The 19,781-nt window shown below is 30.9% G+C and overlaps 1 protein-coding gene across 4 annotated transcripts in view; it reads right to left on the reverse strand.

Moving 5' to 3' along the window:
- The window catches only part of LOC100880205 (1-phosphatidylinositol 4,5-bisphosphate phosphodiesterase epsilon-1), a 192,173-nt gene that overhangs the window by 159,797 nt on the left and 12,595 nt on the right, over window positions 1–19,781 (reverse strand). For all 4 annotated transcript variants that reach the window (XM_076533177.1, XM_076533178.1, XM_012292966.2 and 1 more), the window contains exon 2: window positions 9,479–9,524. The gene's annotated coding sequence lies outside the window, so the exon portion shown is untranslated. The remainder of the gene's footprint in view (window positions 1–9,478; window positions 9,525–19,781) is intronic.

A 19,781-nucleotide genomic window follows, 5' to 3' on the forward strand; every position in this document is an offset into this window, starting at 1 on the left:
CTGAATTTTCAAACTTGAAACCTTCCAAATAACCAAATTCCCAAATTTCCAAATATCTAAATCTGCAAATTGCTAAATTTTGAAATTTTCAAACCCCCAAATATTCACATCTAAAAATTCTCAAATCCCCAAATATCCAAATGTACAAATTACCAACTAAATATTTAAATTCTCAAACTTCAAATCTTTCAAAAATCCATATCTTCAAATCCTCAAGTTCCTAAAGTCCTACATTTCTAAAGTACAAAATTTGAAAACTTCTAAATTTCTAAAGTACAAAATTTGAAAATTTCTAAATTTCTAAAGTACAAAATTTGAAAATTTCTAAATGTCCAAAGTACAAAATTTGAAAACTTCTAAATTTCTAAAATACCAAATTTGAAAATTCCTAAGTTTCAAAATATCCAAATTTCGAAATTTCAGAATTCACCGAGCGATGGTTCTTTGTTACCGTCCATCACAATTTTGTCGACGAAAACGTGTAATGCTCGTCAGCAAACTGTATGCAGACAAATTATCCAAGAGCAAAAGCTTCTCTTTACAAAATATAATCCCTTTGCTTGAAAGTCTTTGTACATTCTACATATCTTGAGGCAGAGTGATATAATTTTCCATAAAAGACATTTATAATCTCGTTTTACGGTAGCGGAAGTTTGTCAAGTGTTACTGACAAGTAAACCTACCCAAGTGTCACTCTCCGATTTTCATGAAATTTGGATATGTTATAGTACATGGAAAATTAGGGGACACGTATTTTTTTTTAGCTGCGGTAAAACATATTTAGGGTATGAAACAACCCCCCAAAGTGTGAGGGTAAAATGGAAAAATTGCGATATTTTCGAGATCAGTGAAGCAATTTTGATGATTTTTGGTATGAAAGTATCTTTCGATAGAAGACAAAAATTGGCCTAGGTATGTTGGAAGGGGAGTGAAAATTAGGGGGTGAAATACCCTAAAGCGACCAATTTCTTGCTGTAAAAAAATTGGTTTTGATCTGATCGAAATAAAATCTATTAAAACTTCAAGAGGAAAGTTAATTAGGGAATACGTATTTTTTTTTTTTTTTTACATAAATATTTGGGACGTAAATTACTCCTAAATTACCGCGCTCGTTTGGCACTACGCATGAAACACCTTGCAAAACTGTATCTCTTAACTGTTCGATCTTTTTAATATATCGGTTTTTTACGTTACTGAATGGAAATCTGAAATCAAAATTCAATATAACGGATCCATTATGGCGGACGAAAACTCGAAAACCTACTTAAATAGACTGTATCTGTAACATGCGATTTTCAAAATATAATACAATTTCTGACATTCATTGTTAGGTGTGTAAGGTGAATCAAGCGTGTTAAGAACATATTGTATATTGTTTATAACAAAATTGTTTGAACAATATAGCTTAAAAATAAAATTTTTTAAAATCTGATGACAGCATTCATTGTATGCAAAAAATGTCTATGGAAACATCGATCACATATTTTATTAATTCCTTTGTTCAAACAATTTTGTTATAAACAATATACAATATGTTCTTAACACGCTTGATTCACCTTACACACCTAACAATGAATGTCAGAAATTGTATTATATTTTGAAAATCGCATGTTACAGATACGGTCTGTTTAAGTAGGTTTTCGAGTTTTCGTCCGCCATAATGGATCCGTTATATTGAATTTTGATTTCAGATTTCCATTCAGTAACGTAAAAAACCGATATATTAAAAAGATCGAACAGTTAAGAGATACAGTTTTGCAAGGTGTTTCATGCGTAGTGCCAAACGAGCGCGGTAATTTAGGAGTAATTTACGTCCCAAATATTTATGTAACAAAAAAAAAAAAAATACGTGTTCCCTAATTAACTTTCCTCTTGAAGTTTTAATAGATTTTATTTTGATCAGATGAAAACCAATTTTTTTACAGCAAGAAATTGGTCGCTTTAGGGTATTTCACCCCCTAATTTTCACTCCCCTTCCAACATACCTAGGCCAATTTTTGTCTTCTATCGAAAGATACTTTCATACCAAAAATCATCAAAATTGCTTCACTGATCTCGAAAATATCGCAATTTTTCCATTTTACCCTCACACTTTGGGGGGTTGTTTCATACCCTAAATATGTTTTACCGCAGATAAAAAAAAATACGTGTCCCCTAATTTTCCATGTACTATAACATATCCAAATTTCATGAAAATCGGAGAGTGACACTTGGGTAGGTTTACTTGTGAGAACATTTTAGTTGTAAATGTTCTTATACGATTAAACCATTGCATTTTTCATTAGTTTTGTGTTAAGTAACGAGTACTGAAATTTTGAGATAATGTATTTGTGAAAATGATTCTTGAAAATGTATATTATTTTTGTTCACTGTTTTTGTTTATTTTTTTACATTATACAAATATTAAAAAATTTATATATTAGATATCTGATGGATTCATAAAGACAGACTTGTGGAATCAAAATTATATTTGATAAAAAAATGATTGTAACTTAAAATAATAAAATCAGTAAATAAATAATTTATTAAATTAATAAATAAAATATTTTAACTTAAAATAATAAAATCAATAAATAAATCATTTATTAAATTAATAAGGAAAATTTTTTTAACTTACGAATATTTTAACTTAAAATTATTTTAACTGTACATTATTTTAACTTGAAATAATCTTTTACTTGAATAATAACTTTTAACTTAAATAAACAGTCACTAAAAATTGTAAAAACTTTTATTTACTAAGATGTAGTGAAAATAGTGAAAAATGCTATGAAAGAATTTTTTCAAAATAACAGACATCCGAATTTTGTTCATTAATGTTAATTTATTGATTAGTTTTAAATGTAGTTCATTTAGCCGGAATCAATCAAACAATTTTGGATAATTTATCGATATTAGATGCTTCAGTGTACATCATCCTACTTGTTGGCTACGATATATCACATTATTCTGAGAGATTGCCCTGATGCTCGTCCTTGGCCTGAGGATTACACAGGACTCCAGCAACTCGGTCACCCAATTTTCAATAGCTCACATCTTGAAAACAAAGCTCTAGATTGCAAAATCGTGAACGAATGATCTGCTTTAACCACAGAGAATTTTCAATTTTCATAATGAACCTTTCCTTCAAGATATCCTTTAGAATATGGAATGTAATTTTGACTTGCGTAATGAAAAACATAGACATTTCGTACGTATAATATTAGCATAAATTATGAATTTATTTTATTACAAAAGTTATTTGTTTATATTAATTGTTCATAAAATTTGAATAATTACATGTATAAATTACTGTAATTATTATAAATCAGTTATCATAAGTTAAACAGTTGTCATAAATAATTTCTTGTTAATCAATAATCATTGCAAACGATTATATTCAAATTGTAAATAAATTACTGTCGTATGTTATTTATTATAAATTGTCATATTGCATAAATTATTTATGACTATAGTAGTCATACTAATGCATTATTATACTAATACATTAGCAGAGTTATTATAAATAATTATCGCAAATAATTTATAAAATACTTTATAAAAAATTAGACAAATTTCTATAATTATATACCAAACAATTGTTACCATAATTCAAGTAAATTATAACTCACAAATCACCCTAAACAGCTGCATAAATTATTACAATTATCATAAATAAATTTATGTCACATATTATCACAAATAAGTTATTATAATTCACAGATTATTTGAACAACAACAAAATTATTTTATATACAAATTATCAAATAGCTTTTCCAGTTTTCTGTGAACGAAATTTCAATGTAAAGATCAATACATCGATGGTATACATTATCGAAGGGAACAAAGTGACCCTATTTTTCGAAATAATTTTTCCGAGCAAATACGCTAGCTTTTTTACGTGTACAGAAGCTATCCTGTCCTATTCACTTTCACATCTATCAGGATTTAATTTCTATCCCGTAAAATGATCAATAATATTTCATGATAAGCATTGCGTGGTCGCGGGTATAAATCTTACGTAGTACAGTGAACACTTTAATTGTCGCTGTAAATCAAAGAGATTGAAATCTGAAGATCATGAGGGTCAATTAATTAAGTTCCATTGTTCGTATACTGTTTATCATGAGATCTGTTTAAAAGTTTTTCATAAACTTAACATGCTAGAAATTGTATAAGCAGAAGGTATTCAATTAGAGGGCAGAGGTCAAAGCTTATAAAAGGTTAAAAGTTACATTGACAAATTTGTTTTAGACTGCAACAAAAATAAAATACACGCTGTAACAAATACATAATGTAACAATAAAATCAATACTGTAACAAAAATAAAATAAAATAAGTATTAACATTCTTATCGAATGGCCAACTTATCAAATGCAAAAACACAGATATTCTTGGAATTCTACTGCATAAAAAATATGAAGCTATAATTTTAATAAAATCAATCATTCAAGTCAGTTTAAAATATGAAGTTTTGTCACAGAAAATTTGTTATATAATTTAGTGATAAGTTTGCCTGAATTAACCGTCAAATTGTCAAATTCTCAAGTTATCAATTTTTTGAGGTTATGATTCAGGTTCAATTGAAACAGAAAGATCGATATAATGAAACACACAAAACAATACCTACTTATAAAGTAATTAATGTTTCACTTTTTAAAGTTAAGTTTTCAACCCCTTTTACGATTTATTTGCTGAAGAACTACCTACACTATAATATTAAGAAGAAGAAAGTCAAAATATTACTACTTTTTATTCAACGATCTTCACTACAAAAATTGTCCCAAACAGCACTAAACAGCACTAAAAATTCCAATCATCATATTTGACAACCATATTCAAAAATCATATTTAACTTATAAGTACCTCACGAATCAAACTATTCAAAAAACCAAGTTAAAAGTTCAAATTAAAGTACACCCCTTATGCCTGCTCATCTTGTATGACGCATACAAAGTATGAAAAAGTACTCGAAAGAAAAACGCGCTCAAGTTTTAATTACGTGAATATTTTTAACAAAGGTTGAAACACCGTGCGGTACGAAACACTTTGTAGCAATTATCTCTACTGTTTTGTAAGAACGTACGAATGAAGATGTTTATGTATGTTAAATTTTTTTCGCACTCACCCTCTACAATTTTAGTATCTGATGAACTTCTTTAAATTTGAACTTACAAATTTAAATTTGAAATTGTAGGACTTAAACACAAAATAGAAATTTTTTTCATTCTCACCCTCTACAAATTTAGTGTGTGGTGAACTTCTTTAAATTTGAACTGAAAAATTTAAACTTGAAATTGTAGGACTTAAACACAAAATAATGTATTTAAATTACAAATTCGACAGAGTACCTATAATTAATATAAGATAACTATTGAAACCTAAATAATTTGAAACAAATAAAAATGTGGTTAAAACAATTTTTTTTTTTTAATTTTATTTTACGAACTTTGTAATTGCTATAAATGTTAAAATTGCTATAAATGTTCTTAAGTTAAAATTTGTTAGCATAAAAATTTGACAAGATTTCTTTTAAAGCACTAAATTTTTAGAGGATGAGAAAAAAATATTTTCATTCGTATCACATTATGTACACGGTGTGATCATGTGCTTCCGGCGAATCACATTAGAAATTTCCTCACGATTATATCCAATCGAGTAGAAAAGCGTGGAAGTCTCCGTTGACTATTTGTGTGGCATTCTATTTAAGAGAATGAATCGAGAAGTGGGTGGTGTGCGGATTCAGAGAGGGATGCAAAGACGTGATACCGACTTGTACACCGGGTGTTCACGGATTTAATCAGACATCCTGGTGAACATTTTTTACGATATCCGCGGATATGGAAAATACGGTGCACGTCCACATTTGAGGTCCGCACCTGACGAGCGTGCCAAACACGCGCGTATGGATAGAGACCGTATTCTCGGGAGAAAAGACAGATAACCGTATAAGAAAAAGGTAGAACATGGGGAAGAAAACCAATGAGAACGAGAAAAAGTATAATCGAGAAATGTACACTTTGTTTTTGTTCCGATTCGGAAGTTTTATTGCAGGTCGGACTTAGGGAGTTGGGGAAATTTAATAATTTATGATTTTGGTGTTTTTGAGGTTTGGGAATTTTAGAATTTTGGAGATTTTGGAGATTTTAGAATTTTGGAATTTTGGAATTTGGGAATTTGGGAATTTGGGAATTTTGCAATTTTGCAATTTTGCAATTTTGGAATTTTGGAATTTGAGGTTTAAGGAATTTGAGAATTTGGGTCTTTGAGAATTCGAAACTTTAAGAATTTAAAACTTTGAGGATTTTGGAAGCTTTGAAGTTTGGAATTTTCAAATTTTTGAATTTGAGAATTTTTGAAATTTGGAATTTTGAAATTTTAGAATTTTAGAATTTTAGAATTTTAGAATTATGGAATTTTGGAATTTTTGAATTTTGGAATTATGGCATTATGGAATTATGGAATTATGGAATTATGGAATTATGGAATTATGGAATTATGAAATTTTGGAATTATGGAATTTTGGAATTATAGAATTATGGAATAATGGAATTATGGAATTATGGAATTATGAAATTATGGAATTTTGGAATTATGAAATTATGGAATTTTGGAATTATGGAATTTTGGGACGTCGCAGACTTTGGAGTTCTGAAACTTTATAAATTCAGAAATTTTTGAAATATGAAACTGTAAATTTGAAGATTTTTGAATTTTGAAACAGGAAATTTGAAAATTTTAGAATTTTTTAACTTTGTAAATTTGTAAAGCTAGAGATTGAAAGATTTGATATTTTGGAAATTTTAAATAGTTAAAAATTTGTATTCACATTTCGAAAATTGAGAATTTTGGGAAATTTGAAGATTTAGAATCCTGAAGATTTCTCTTGTTTTATTTTTTAATTGAAAGATATGAAATTTAAGAAATTTTGAGCATTTAGAAATTTGGGAACTGAGAGATTTGGATTTTAAGAATTTTGGAACATTTGGAATTTTGAAGATTTGAGAAAGTTTGAGCAATTGAAAAATTAAGTATTTAAAGGCTTGGGGTGTTTTGTAATTTTACAATTATAAAACGTAAACATATTATTTGGTAATTTTGATAATTTGGAGTTTTGGAAAGATTTAGATATTGAAGGTTTCGGATATTCTTGGTTACAGGAATTTAGCACTTCAAGGATTTGTAAATTTGGGAATATGACAGGTTCAGAACTTCAGAATTTGGAAGTTAGGGATTTGGAAGTTTGGATGCCTGGCGGTTTGTGGGTTTGGAACTTAGCGAATAAGAGGATTAGATAAATAGCAAACTTAAGAACTTGGAAGTTCGAGAATCTATACATTTTATATACCAGAAATGTATAAATCTAGAAATTTAAAGATTCTGAAGTTTATAAATCTGGAAATGTACGAATTCAGAAACTTATAAATCTGTAAAAAGTAGTTAGAAATTGTTAACTCTATTTTTAAATCTATTAAAATCTGTACAAAATCATAAATCTATCAAACTTGAATTTGGAGATTTTATTATTTAAATCCATAAATTTTTAAATCTACATTAGCAGTAAACAATTCATATATCTGTAATTTTCAGGATCTAAAAATTTATAAATCTGCCAATTTAAATATTCAGAAATTTTCAAATCCGTACCTTTAAATATCCCAAAATTGTTAAATTTAAAAATCTATAAATTTACGTCTTAATAACTTAAAAATTTGATAACTTTGGATATGTCAATTTCCAAGTACAGTTTCACATATAAAAATTGAAGAATACATGTTAAAAATTTCTGGAAGATTTTTAAAATCTCAGTATAGTGTTTAGAATTAAAATTTTTACTACTGCGTCGGCCATATTTGATAAATGCTTAAATTTTCAAACGAATTTACCATCTATTAAAAACTTGTTGACTCACATAATTACAAACACTCCTATCAATTACTTAGAGATTATCCTATTAATTGCTTATAATAGATATAACAAAAGAGACATTATTTAAAAATAAAAATACTGTCCAATAAAATTTCCGGACTGTTCAGTGTTGCCACCGTAAATACAATTTTAGACACTTATTTTTCTGTCACCCTGTAGATTAACGCACGTAATCATTACTCGGTAAAGTTGCAATTTTGTGTTCACTAACGTTGAATCACGCTCGCGTTACTCAAGATTTATGTGTTAGGCATACTTATTACGTCAAAGGCTGACGTAAGGTAATTTGTTTCACTTGACGTCTGACATAATAGTGTACTTATCTACTCTCGCTCAGATGCGTAATGGATGTCGTGCTTATCCCAATGCGTTTTCCGTTATGTTTTCATTATCATACGTAGTGGAGATGATACAGAATGGAATCTGTTGACTTTAGAATTTCTAATTCTATTTTATACGTACAATTATTATCGTTAATATAACAAATGATGTTAAAGGTAAACATACTAACTTGTGATGCTAAACATACTACCTAGAGATGCTAAACCTACTCACTTTTATTTTAAAATCGAAAAGTCGATAAATATTGACAAAGTATGAATAAAGAAAATACATAAATATAATCATAACAAATGATGAAACACATAAACTTTTTATCCTAATGATAATGAACATAGATTTTAAAAGAATTATTTTAACAAATTTTATAACTTGAAAGAAGAAACTTAGAAAGAAAAAATGAAGTATATTTTTATAAGCATCTTTGATAGTTTTAGCACTAAATGTTCTTATAAACTCAAATAATAGATTGTTAATATAACTCAAGTAAATATATTTTTAGTAACTACATTAATGAAAATATTCGTGTACAGTATAATTTTTCAAAAGTTGAAAGCCACTTAAAACTACTACATAAAACTGCTTAACTTTGTTTCAACTACTTTAAGTCACTTAAATATTTGAAGAAGCTACTAAAAGATTTCTATGGTAGGAACTGTTATCCTGAAAAAATTGCAATTGCAGAAGAAAATAAAATGATAAAAATGCACTTTTCAGTTGAACAAAATATGTCGTATTAAACTCTTGCAAGCTTTTGTAGTGCATATTTCCTGTATGTTAGTTTCTTTATTTAATGTCGTTCGAGGAAAACTCTCATGCTGCTTTATTGATTTTCTTAAATCCACCATAAGCAAACGCACTTCTACCACAATTTTGCAATTGTAGCATTTTATATTCTGTTAAAATATTTTATTTGAGAACGTAAATAAATTCTGTTAAAATATTTTATTTAAGAGCGCAAATAAGTAACAGTAAGTGTATCATAATTACTTCATTATTTATATATTAACTATTTTATTATTTTCATTATTTCATTATTTTTGTTTATTTTGAAATGAAGAAGACACTTAATTTGTAAATAAATACAGATATTTTAATGAAATATTTTATGTTAGTTTTTGATTGAAAAATGATTTTACTGATAGTAATGTTAATTTCATGCAGAGTTTGTTTAGTAACTCGTAAAAAATTAAGTTAGTATTGTTTGAATGTACTTAAAGCAGCAACATACCTCTATGGTTTCACTTCACAGCGGACCCAGCGAAGCGCCATATTGCCTAAAAACAAACAAAACGTTCCTATTAGTATTCATGTGTGACTTCAATTTATTTTGAATTTTGTGAACATTATAAAGTATGTGGTATATCATAATTTAAGTCCACCTTTCAGTTTTATCAATTAACTTTGTAGAAGGTGAAAAAAAATTATTTATCAGACTTCAAAATCGTAGACTTTACATATTTGTCATTTAAACAAATGATAGACATTGTGTAACAAATTTGCTAAAAATAATAAATAGAGTAAAGTAAAACTCAAGATAAAATTATGAAAAATCAAACAACAATGAAGGAAAATATTTGTCAAGGTTTATATAAACAATTTGTCAATCATAATAAATATTCAATTACTACTAGTGAAATTATGAATGTCGAATATTAAACGTGTCACATGTTGCTTTTCGTCGATAGACTGTGTAACATCAATACAATTTGCACGTCATTTAATGCTAGTATTGATGATATAACCATAACCGATGCTAAGATGGCCTAATTGGATCCTCATGAAGGAACATTACGCCGTAAAATCCTTTAAAGTAATTAAACTTTATTTTAGCATAAACTTTAATTACTTTGGCATTTTATCGAGGAAAATCGTAAAATGGATATGGAAGTATAACAAAAATGTTTTAGTCTCTTTTAAAGGTGTTGTACTACATTAATTAATATATAAGCTCTATTATTTTTATTTCATATTTATCAAGATTGTTCTTATATTAGAAAATAACAATACTTTGAATAATATACGTTATTAGTTTCAATATAGTGAAAGTACAAATATTTAATTTTTATGTAGTCAAACTCGACCCTGATTTGATTATTTTAAGGTTAGAATTATATATAGGTTAGGTTAGTCATAGGTTATGAAGCCTATAGTACTTAACGATTAATAAATATTATGTATGCGCATTTATTTCATTTCTTTGAAAACCATGTCTATAATATTTATTTATTAGATTCAAAATGTAGTAATTTCTAAACAAATTTTTATAGAAGTAGTCATACAAAATCCATCAAAAATCTGTTAATAAAGTTACGTGTAATATCAGTTATTTTTAATGATCAAATATTATACAGCTATATGTACATGTATATATGTATAATATCAGTCATAGTTAATAATCACATATCATATAACTACATAATGTTAGTTATATTTGATGAGATCAAGTGTATAATACTATAGTATACTGCATATACATATATTACTATAATATTACTATCCATACTGTATAATTATATTACTGTGTTATATTTAACACTCAGATATTAGTTTTGATATTGTCACAAGTTGCATTAAACTATTCAGTAACATATATTTCAGTAACATATAACAAATATCATCTGTAACTCTACAAATACTGATTACAAAGACCACATTAGCCTTTTGTCTCCCGTTACTGCCATTTTACTCTGTCATAGCTCCTCACATATTCTCGCAACACGGTACTGTTACGTTTAGGACTACACTTTTCTCCAAGCTGGATCATTTAGTTTCTAAAGCAAAGCTTAAACGGCCCAGTTGGCTCGAATAAAGATTTGCAGTGATGGTTTGATTGGGTGGAAACAGTGTTCAATAGATGATCCCTTTTCTACACCACCGTATCCGCAACACGACCTTTTGTGAGTGCAGCCATTGTTTTGCAATGGACGATGTTGTACCTTCAATATTCATTCATTGTCTCTTACGGAAAACATCACGGTACGATGTTTACCATCTCGATTATTCCGAAAATTCTCATTATTTGTTCAAATTTTTGCTCCATTTTTGTTTGTAAATTCAATATGGTACTCTTCATTCGTACCGCGTGGAAGCCACTTTTCGGTATTTTATTTAAATCCCGAAATATCAGTCGGTGAATTTATCGAGCAATTTTTCGCGTGTTTTGTATGGAACTGATTCGATCGTAGCGTTTAAATATTTTTTCTCAATTTGTAGATGTTTTGTTAGCAATTTTCGGTGCGAACTTTGGGAATTTAATATAGGTAGCTTTTTTATGCCTTTGTTCGTGTTTTCTGTAGCTTCAAATGCATTTACTATTTTCTATTTTTGATGTATAAAATGTATTCTGTGTTTGATCTTGTTTTGATAGGAGGCATTGATGGATTCTTTTAAGGAATGTTAACTGTTTGATTTTTTATATATTAATATTATAAATATATTATTTTAGATCTTTTTACAGATGTAAGTTGAACTTTGTTACACATATTGTTTTTATAAAAAAATTACTTACCTTTCTTTATAATTATGTGACAGATGCATAATGCAAATAATGTGAATTTTAGACCACTCCAGACATATAATTAAATATTATTATTTCTTAGTTTTCTCCACAAATATAATTAAATTTTATTAATAGAAAATTAATTACTCTCAAGTCCTAGATTTCACACAACCATATGACTGAATATTTTTAAAAATATGAACAGTAAAATATGTCATTATTTCGACAAAAAAAAGAACTGAAAGATTATTTCTTCGCCCAGAAGTCACATAATTCACATCATTCTGTGTGCAGTTCTCAGCTCGTTAAAAAAACTCATCACGTAACGGTAGTTGCACCTCAAGTTCTATTCTTGCTCTCCTCAAACAACTAGCTAAACGTAGAATTAATTTCTGTATCTCCTGTGGAAAACCTTTGAAGTCAGACTTATTAGAGAACGAAGGTATGAACTTCCCGCACAAAAGCATGGATCTTATGAATTTATTCCTATTCTCGGATATAACTAAATTCATATACACATTTGCAGTTTGAACGTGACATCCTTATGTTTCAAATGTATGTTCAACTAAAATAACTTATGTTCTTTTTAAATTAAATAGAATAACATGAGACAATAATTCTGTGGAAAAGATTTTAACAATTTCGAAATTACCTAATAAAAATTTTAATAATCTTGAAATTTGTTATTTAAGACAAGTCACTTTTTCCTCTTGCTTTTCTACATATTCAAAAGGAGATGTGTTTATAAATTAAATTTACATTTTGATAGTGTACTGATATAGTCAAAAAATCTGCATGAAAAAACAGGTGAAAAATATGGAATCAAATTTTGTCTCACATTTTTGGAGAAATCAAACTTCGTATATGTAGGAAATGTTTGTAAAAATGCAACACAGAAAATAACAAAACCAGCTGTTTGTTAATTCCACAGTAAATGTAATTATCACTGGAGTATTCTCTTCATTATTTTTCATGAATATTCCTTCTCATATGTGCTTTTAAACTCATCGCACTACATCCAATATTATGAAGAACCGATAATAAACATTATTGGTAATGACTGCGACCTTAATAATCCTTAAATCAATAAAAACTTGCATTTGTCATGTGTCACGTCAACTTCAAAACACAATTCTTTATTCAAAAATACACATGAAAATATTCTGTATTTTTCGTTTATTTTTTCACGTAAATTTTGTTTACGGTACCAGAACATTTTTAGGTAATTCTTATTCTATATATTTACACGCGTTGAATTACCCCGCGTAGAATTACCATGCATGGAGTTACCACGCGTCGAATTACCACGTATCGAATTACCATGCGTCGAATTACCACGTATCGAATTACCACGCGTCGAATTACCACGCGTCGAATTACCACATTCCGAATTACCACGCGTCGCATTACCACGCATCGAATTACCACGCGTCGAATTACCACGCGTCGAATTACCACGTATCGAATTACCACGCGTCGAATTACCACATTTCGAATTACCACGCGTCGAATTACCACGTATCGAATTACTACGCGTCGAATTATCACGCGTCGAATTACCACGTATCGAATTACCACGCGTCGAATTACCACGTATCAAATTACCACGCGTCGAATTACCACGTATCGAATTACCACGCGTCGAATTACCACATTTCGAATTACCACGCGTCGAATTACCACGTATCGAATTACCACGCGTCGAATTACCACATTTCGAATTACCACGCGTCGAATTACCACGTGTAGAATTACCACGCGTCGAATTACCACATATCGAATTGCCACGCGTATTTACATACGTCATCTGTCAAAGAAGTTGCATTTTTTTAATCGACACAATTTGTCTTTGTATTTTTTTATTAGTACAATTGGTCAAATTCGTGCTTTTTTAATCAACACAGTTTGTCTTAGTACTTTTTTTGATCAATACAATATGTCTTTGTGTTTTTCTATCAACACAATTTGTCAACTTTGTACTTTCATATCAATACTTATCGAATTTTTTTTTATAGACACAACTTTTCTTGGTCATCTAAGCTCGAAGTAGCCAATGCCGTACGAGAGAAATGCTGATAATAAGATTAAAGATATCGTCACCTTCAGAAACTCCGCGAGTTACAGAATTCTCTGGCTACGAGTTTTTCCATTTAGGACGAAGGAGTCACGTATCTGAAATCGATAGAAAGTACACTGCGAGGAACGGTCGATGCAAGAATAAAGCAACAACGTATTGGTCTCTCTTTAGATTTCTATTTTGATCCATCTCAAGATTCCAATAGAGTTTCCAAGTTCAATCGAATTATATCTTCCCCTTCGCGTACAGCTTTCGAGAACCCGTACATAATGCAGGATGTATCTCTAACATTTTTGTCAAAAGAACATACGTAGGAAGTATGCAATTGTACTCGGAATATTCATGTTCGATCGCTGTGCAGCGTAATTTCGATCGCGATTCCTTTCGCGTAAAGGATCACTTTTTACTTGAAAGATTTTTTTTTAATAAGCTTTTATGGATGCTATCATTTTCTATTGTATTGATTATAACAGAAATTATTATACTGTAAATTTTATTGATCTTTTAATCGTATAAAATTATAATTAATGGAAAGAAACCTGAAAAATCAATGAAAAGTGAGGTTAGGTTGAACGTACGAAGTGTAAATGGTAACATTTTCATTTGATTTCATTCAATTTTGAATACAGTTTCTGAAATGACAATAATCATGAATGAATTTTAAAAAATAATGTCACGTAAGAGAATTTTTTTTCCTGCTCGTTAAAGGTTGCTCTTACTGTATTTTCTAATAAAATTCTGCAATAACGTAATTAACACGATCTATCTTACAGAGCGAGTGTGTGTCAACAAGCCTCTCCCAATATCGCAGCTTAAGCAAAATATCCATATAAAGGTTAGAGTGATGTAATCAGAAATGACGGACGTTATTGAAAAAGTTACAGAAAGCTTGTCTTCAAGAATGGAGAATGGAGTTCATTTAGGCGATATTTTTAATATTAATTGAAAAGTATATCTACTTATAATTGCAAGCTTGATAATATTAAGACTTTGATATAAATAATTATCAAATTATCGAATATATTGAAATTTGAAAAGTTGGAAATTGGATGAGCTGAGGATTTTGCAAAATTGAAAAATTGCGAAATTGCGAAATTGAAAAATTAAAAAATTGAGAAATTGAAAAATTAAAAAATTAAAAAATTGAAAAATTGAAAAACTGAAATTTAATTATTTCAAATCTCCAAAATTATAACACGACTCAAACTTAACAAATCTAATTAGAACACGAATAAAACCATCAAAATAATAAAAATACAAATCAAGAACCACAATACATTATAATAAATAACCAACTCCAATAGCCGTTCATAAATATTACTTATATCCTTCCGTTGGTAGAATACCGCATGGCATCATGAATTTGTTAGAACCTTTCTGCATATGAGCTTCCGCTACTTCGCAGCGTTAAATGAAAACTACTGTTGTTGTATTCACAGCTTGTTACGAGGCCAAAAACTGCCCTTAGACATTTAAAACTCATATTTATTCAATATAATTAATACTAATGTTACAAGTTTGTTCCGGGACAAGTTTTTTCCATCAGTCATTAAAAAGTTAAAGGGGAATTAGGCCAGAAGAGTCATAAACAAATTTTTAGCATAAAAATCGTCGAGTTTTGTCGGAAGAGATACTAAAACTCTACCCTAAATATGAACAGAGGATTATAAACAGGGTATATTAAAATGGCGATTAATGTATCTTTTATAGTAGTTTAATGCAAATGAATGGTAGTAGCCTGATTTTATGACCTTGCTAAAAATGGAGAGATTTTGTTTTCAACGAAAGTTATGTTAGAAAACAAAATTTAAATGTATGTTTATAACATATGAACCACATGATACACATGTTGTTATAAATACATGTTAAATACATGTTAAACACGTGTTAAATATGTGTTACATATACATAATATACATATTCCACGAGTGGAGTTACTACGTATGGAATTACCACGCGTCGAATTACCACATGTTGAAATACCACGCGTGGAATTACTACGTGTCAAATTATCACGCGTCGAGTTTCCACGCGTTGAATTACCACGCGTGGAATTACTACGTGTTGAATTATCACGCGTCGAATTACAACGCGTGGAATTACTACGTGTCGAATTGCCACGCGTCGAGTTACCACGCGTTGAATTATCACGCGTGGAATTACTACGTGTCGAATTATCACGCGTCGAGTTGCCATGCGTGGAATTACTACGTGTTGAATTACCACACGTCGAATTACCACGCGTGGAATTACTACGTGTCGAATTACCACGCGTCGAGTTACCACGCGTTGAAGTATCACGCGTGGAATTACTACGTGTTGAATTACCACGCGCCGAATTACCACGTATCGAATTACAACGCATCGAATAACCACGCGTCGAATTACCACGCGTCAAATTACCACGTATCGAATTACCACGCCTAGAATTACCATGGGTGGAGTTACCACGCATTGAATTACCACGCATGGCATAGAATTACCATGCGTGGAATTACTACGCATACAATTACCACGCACCGAATTACTACTCGTAGACTTACTAAGCGTAGAATTATCCCGCGCTGAATTACCACGCATCGACTTATTGGTCCGTGTTTTTCCTAATAATTCGAAAACGAAACTTCAAACCCCATTTCTGCAAAGGGAAATCTTATTCAGAATCTCGTCAGCTACTCCCCATTTCAGGGACCTACACTAATTGTGACACCCTGATAACCTAACCTATATTTTATGTATGTATATATGTATACATATGTATGTATATGATACTAAGAAATTTTAGTACGAAATTTTTATTCCATATGAGACAGAATTTTCACTTTGCATGAAACTGAATTTTCATCCTACAGATTTTCACTTCACATCACATAGAATTTTCATTCCACTATGCAACAGTTCCATATTAGCCACAGTTACCCACCTTAAGCGACCCTAACTTTCCCACAGTTTAAATAATTTTTGATTTCCCCAAAGACCGCTACAGGCCCTTCAAACCGCAGTTAATTTTAAAATTGTTTACGAGACCAGTTACCAAGTAATCGCGTTTATTGTTCAACTAATCCGTTCGATCGAGCCTAAATCTGTCCGGTGGACATCGAATAATCTCGGGAATTGCTCGTCCGCTTAAGAGAAAGGAAAGTTCAATTTACATGGATAATTGCATAACTTAATATTTCGTTATGTTACATATAAGGTGTGAAGCTGCCACCTGAGATATCCCATATTCGTCTCTCGTTCCAAGTTAGGACGACGCGACATAGAATATTTATGGTGTTCCAAGCCAACAGCAGGCTTTGTCGTTTGCCAGAGGGACATGGCGCACCATGAATATTTACAAAATTAAATCGGTCAACTTCAACCGACCCCTTTCGTTAGCTGTGCTTACACTTTCCAACTTTCGGTCAACTGTAATTTCACTTTGGATCCCTAAATACGAAGATTATGGTACAGTCGACAATTATTTTAATCTGTGTAGAAAGATTTATGGTTCAGATTTCTAAAAGCGAAAATTATGATACAATCACTTTAAACTGTTATATCAAAAAGCGTTAAACAGTTCTTTAACATTAAACCTACCGACGTATAATGTGTACTTAATTTGAAACTAAAAATGAAGTTGACAAATAAACAAACAACCAAACATAAATTAGTACGCGCGTTCATTCTTTATTTTGATGCAAATCAATGCTGATTTTAAGAAATGCACTTTAACAAAATGTGTTCCTTATAATAGGAAACTTATGGAGCGGTCGTTTGATAGTTTTCGTGTTATAAATGAATAACAATAAAATTTACGATTTATTACATTACCTTATATTACTCTAAATTCAGCTTGAGTTTGACGAAAAAGGTCAGTGAAGTTCAAAACTAAAATCTTCAAATCGCGGCTGTTGAATGTTCAGTGAACGTATTGCACCCTTAAAAAACTTAATTGCTTTCCATAAAGTACGTAATGAGAAATTCGAAGAAATTTAAGTAAAATTTTGCGTTCTCTTATTTAGAAACTGTGCTTTGTTACATCTGTGACTGTAAACGTTAAAACTGATCAAAGTCAAAGTCGTTGAACAAAATCGTTACCCTCAGACGGCAAACTTCAATCCACTTCTCTTATTTAAACCGGTCAAGAGCGTAACTTTACTCGGGCTTTAAATTAATTGAGAAGAAGCTTGCAACGTCTAATAGAAAAGTGGAAATGACCAAAATACTTTTTAACTGTTTAAACGTATATCAAATGTGTCATTTTGTGCCACAACTTTTGATTATATCAAATTAATACATATTTGTTATGCAGTGTTTTTTGTTATAGATTAATAACGAAATGGTCGCAATTTCATAGGTTGACTTTAGCTATAAGACGCATTTAAGATTGCAGAGGCGTCGGGAACTGACGGACCTCTTTCTTTGATTTTCGAAGAATCGGAGTGACCGTTCAATAAATAACTGTTCTATAATAAGCTGTTAGGAACGTTTGTCGCTCACATTACTCACGCACGTGTGCACACCCTAATCCACTATTTGCCAAGATAACGAGCGAATTTATATGTATGTTGTCACGTTCAGATTTCATCGATTTGACCATGGAGAGTTCAAGGACATAGAATATTTGTAAACATTATTTGCGATATACTTTATCTTGTGGTTAATGTACCACAAATAATACTGGTTATACTGTTAATATACGTTTCGTAATTAACTAATTTCGGTGTAGGTGTGTAACAAATATCAAGGATAAAAGTTTTGCAGTTGTTAAGATATGAAGTTACATAAAGCAAAAAAATCTTTCAGCAGAATCCTTCAACTTTCTTCTTTTTGAAATAATATAAACTCACATCAAAAACGTGTCATTATGTGAAAAACTGTATTATGAAACACAGTTCACATAGACGTCACACACAGTTAACATAAACGCGTCGAATTACCACGCGTCGAATTAACACGCATCGAATTACCACGTACCGAATTACAACGCATCGAACTACCACGCGCCGAATAACCACGTATCGAATTACCACGCGTCGAATTACCACGCATCGAATTACCACGTATCGAATTACAACGCGTCAAATTACCACGCGTCGAATTACAACGCGTAGAATTACCACGCGACGAATTACAGCGGGTAAAATTACCACCCATCGAATTACCACGCGTCGAATTACCACGCGTGGAATTACTGCGTGTCGAATTACCACGCGTCGAATTACCACGCGTCGAATTACCACGTATCGAATTACAACGCTTCGAATTACCACGCGTCGAATTACAACGCGTAGAATTACCACGCGTCGAATTACCACGCGTTGAATTACCACGCGTTGAATTACCATGCGTCGAATTACAACGCGTAGAATTACCACGCGTCGAATTACAGCGGGTAGAATTACCACCCATCGAATTACCACGCGTCGAATTACCACGCGTGGAATTACTGCGTGTCGAATTACCACGTATCGAATTACAACGCGTCGAATTACCACGCGTCGAATTACCACGCGTCGAATTACCACGTATCGAATTACAACGCGTCGAATTACCACGCGTCGAATTACAACGCGTAGAATTACCACGCGTCGAATTACAGAGGGTAGAATTACCACCCATCGAATTACCACACATCGAATTACCACGCGTCGAATTACAACGTGTAGAATTACCACGCGTAGAATTACCACTCATCGAATTACCACGCGTCGAAGTACCACGCGTGGAATTACTACGTGTCGAATTACCACGCGTTGAATTACCACGCATCGGATTACCACGCGTCGAAGTATGACGCGTGGAGTTACTACGTGTCGAATTACCACACATCGAATTACAACGCGTTGAATTACTACGCGTAGTATTGCCACGCGTAGAATTACCATACGTGGCGTTACCACGCACTGAATTACCACGCGTGGCGTAGAATTACCACGTGTGGAATTACTACGCATAGAATTACCATGCACC

This window comes from Megachile rotundata, chromosome 7 (genome assembly GCF_050947335.1).
Source record: "Megachile rotundata isolate GNS110a chromosome 7, iyMegRotu1, whole genome shotgun sequence".
NCBI classification, from domain to species: domain Eukaryota; kingdom Metazoa; phylum Arthropoda; class Insecta; order Hymenoptera; family Megachilidae; genus Megachile; species Megachile rotundata.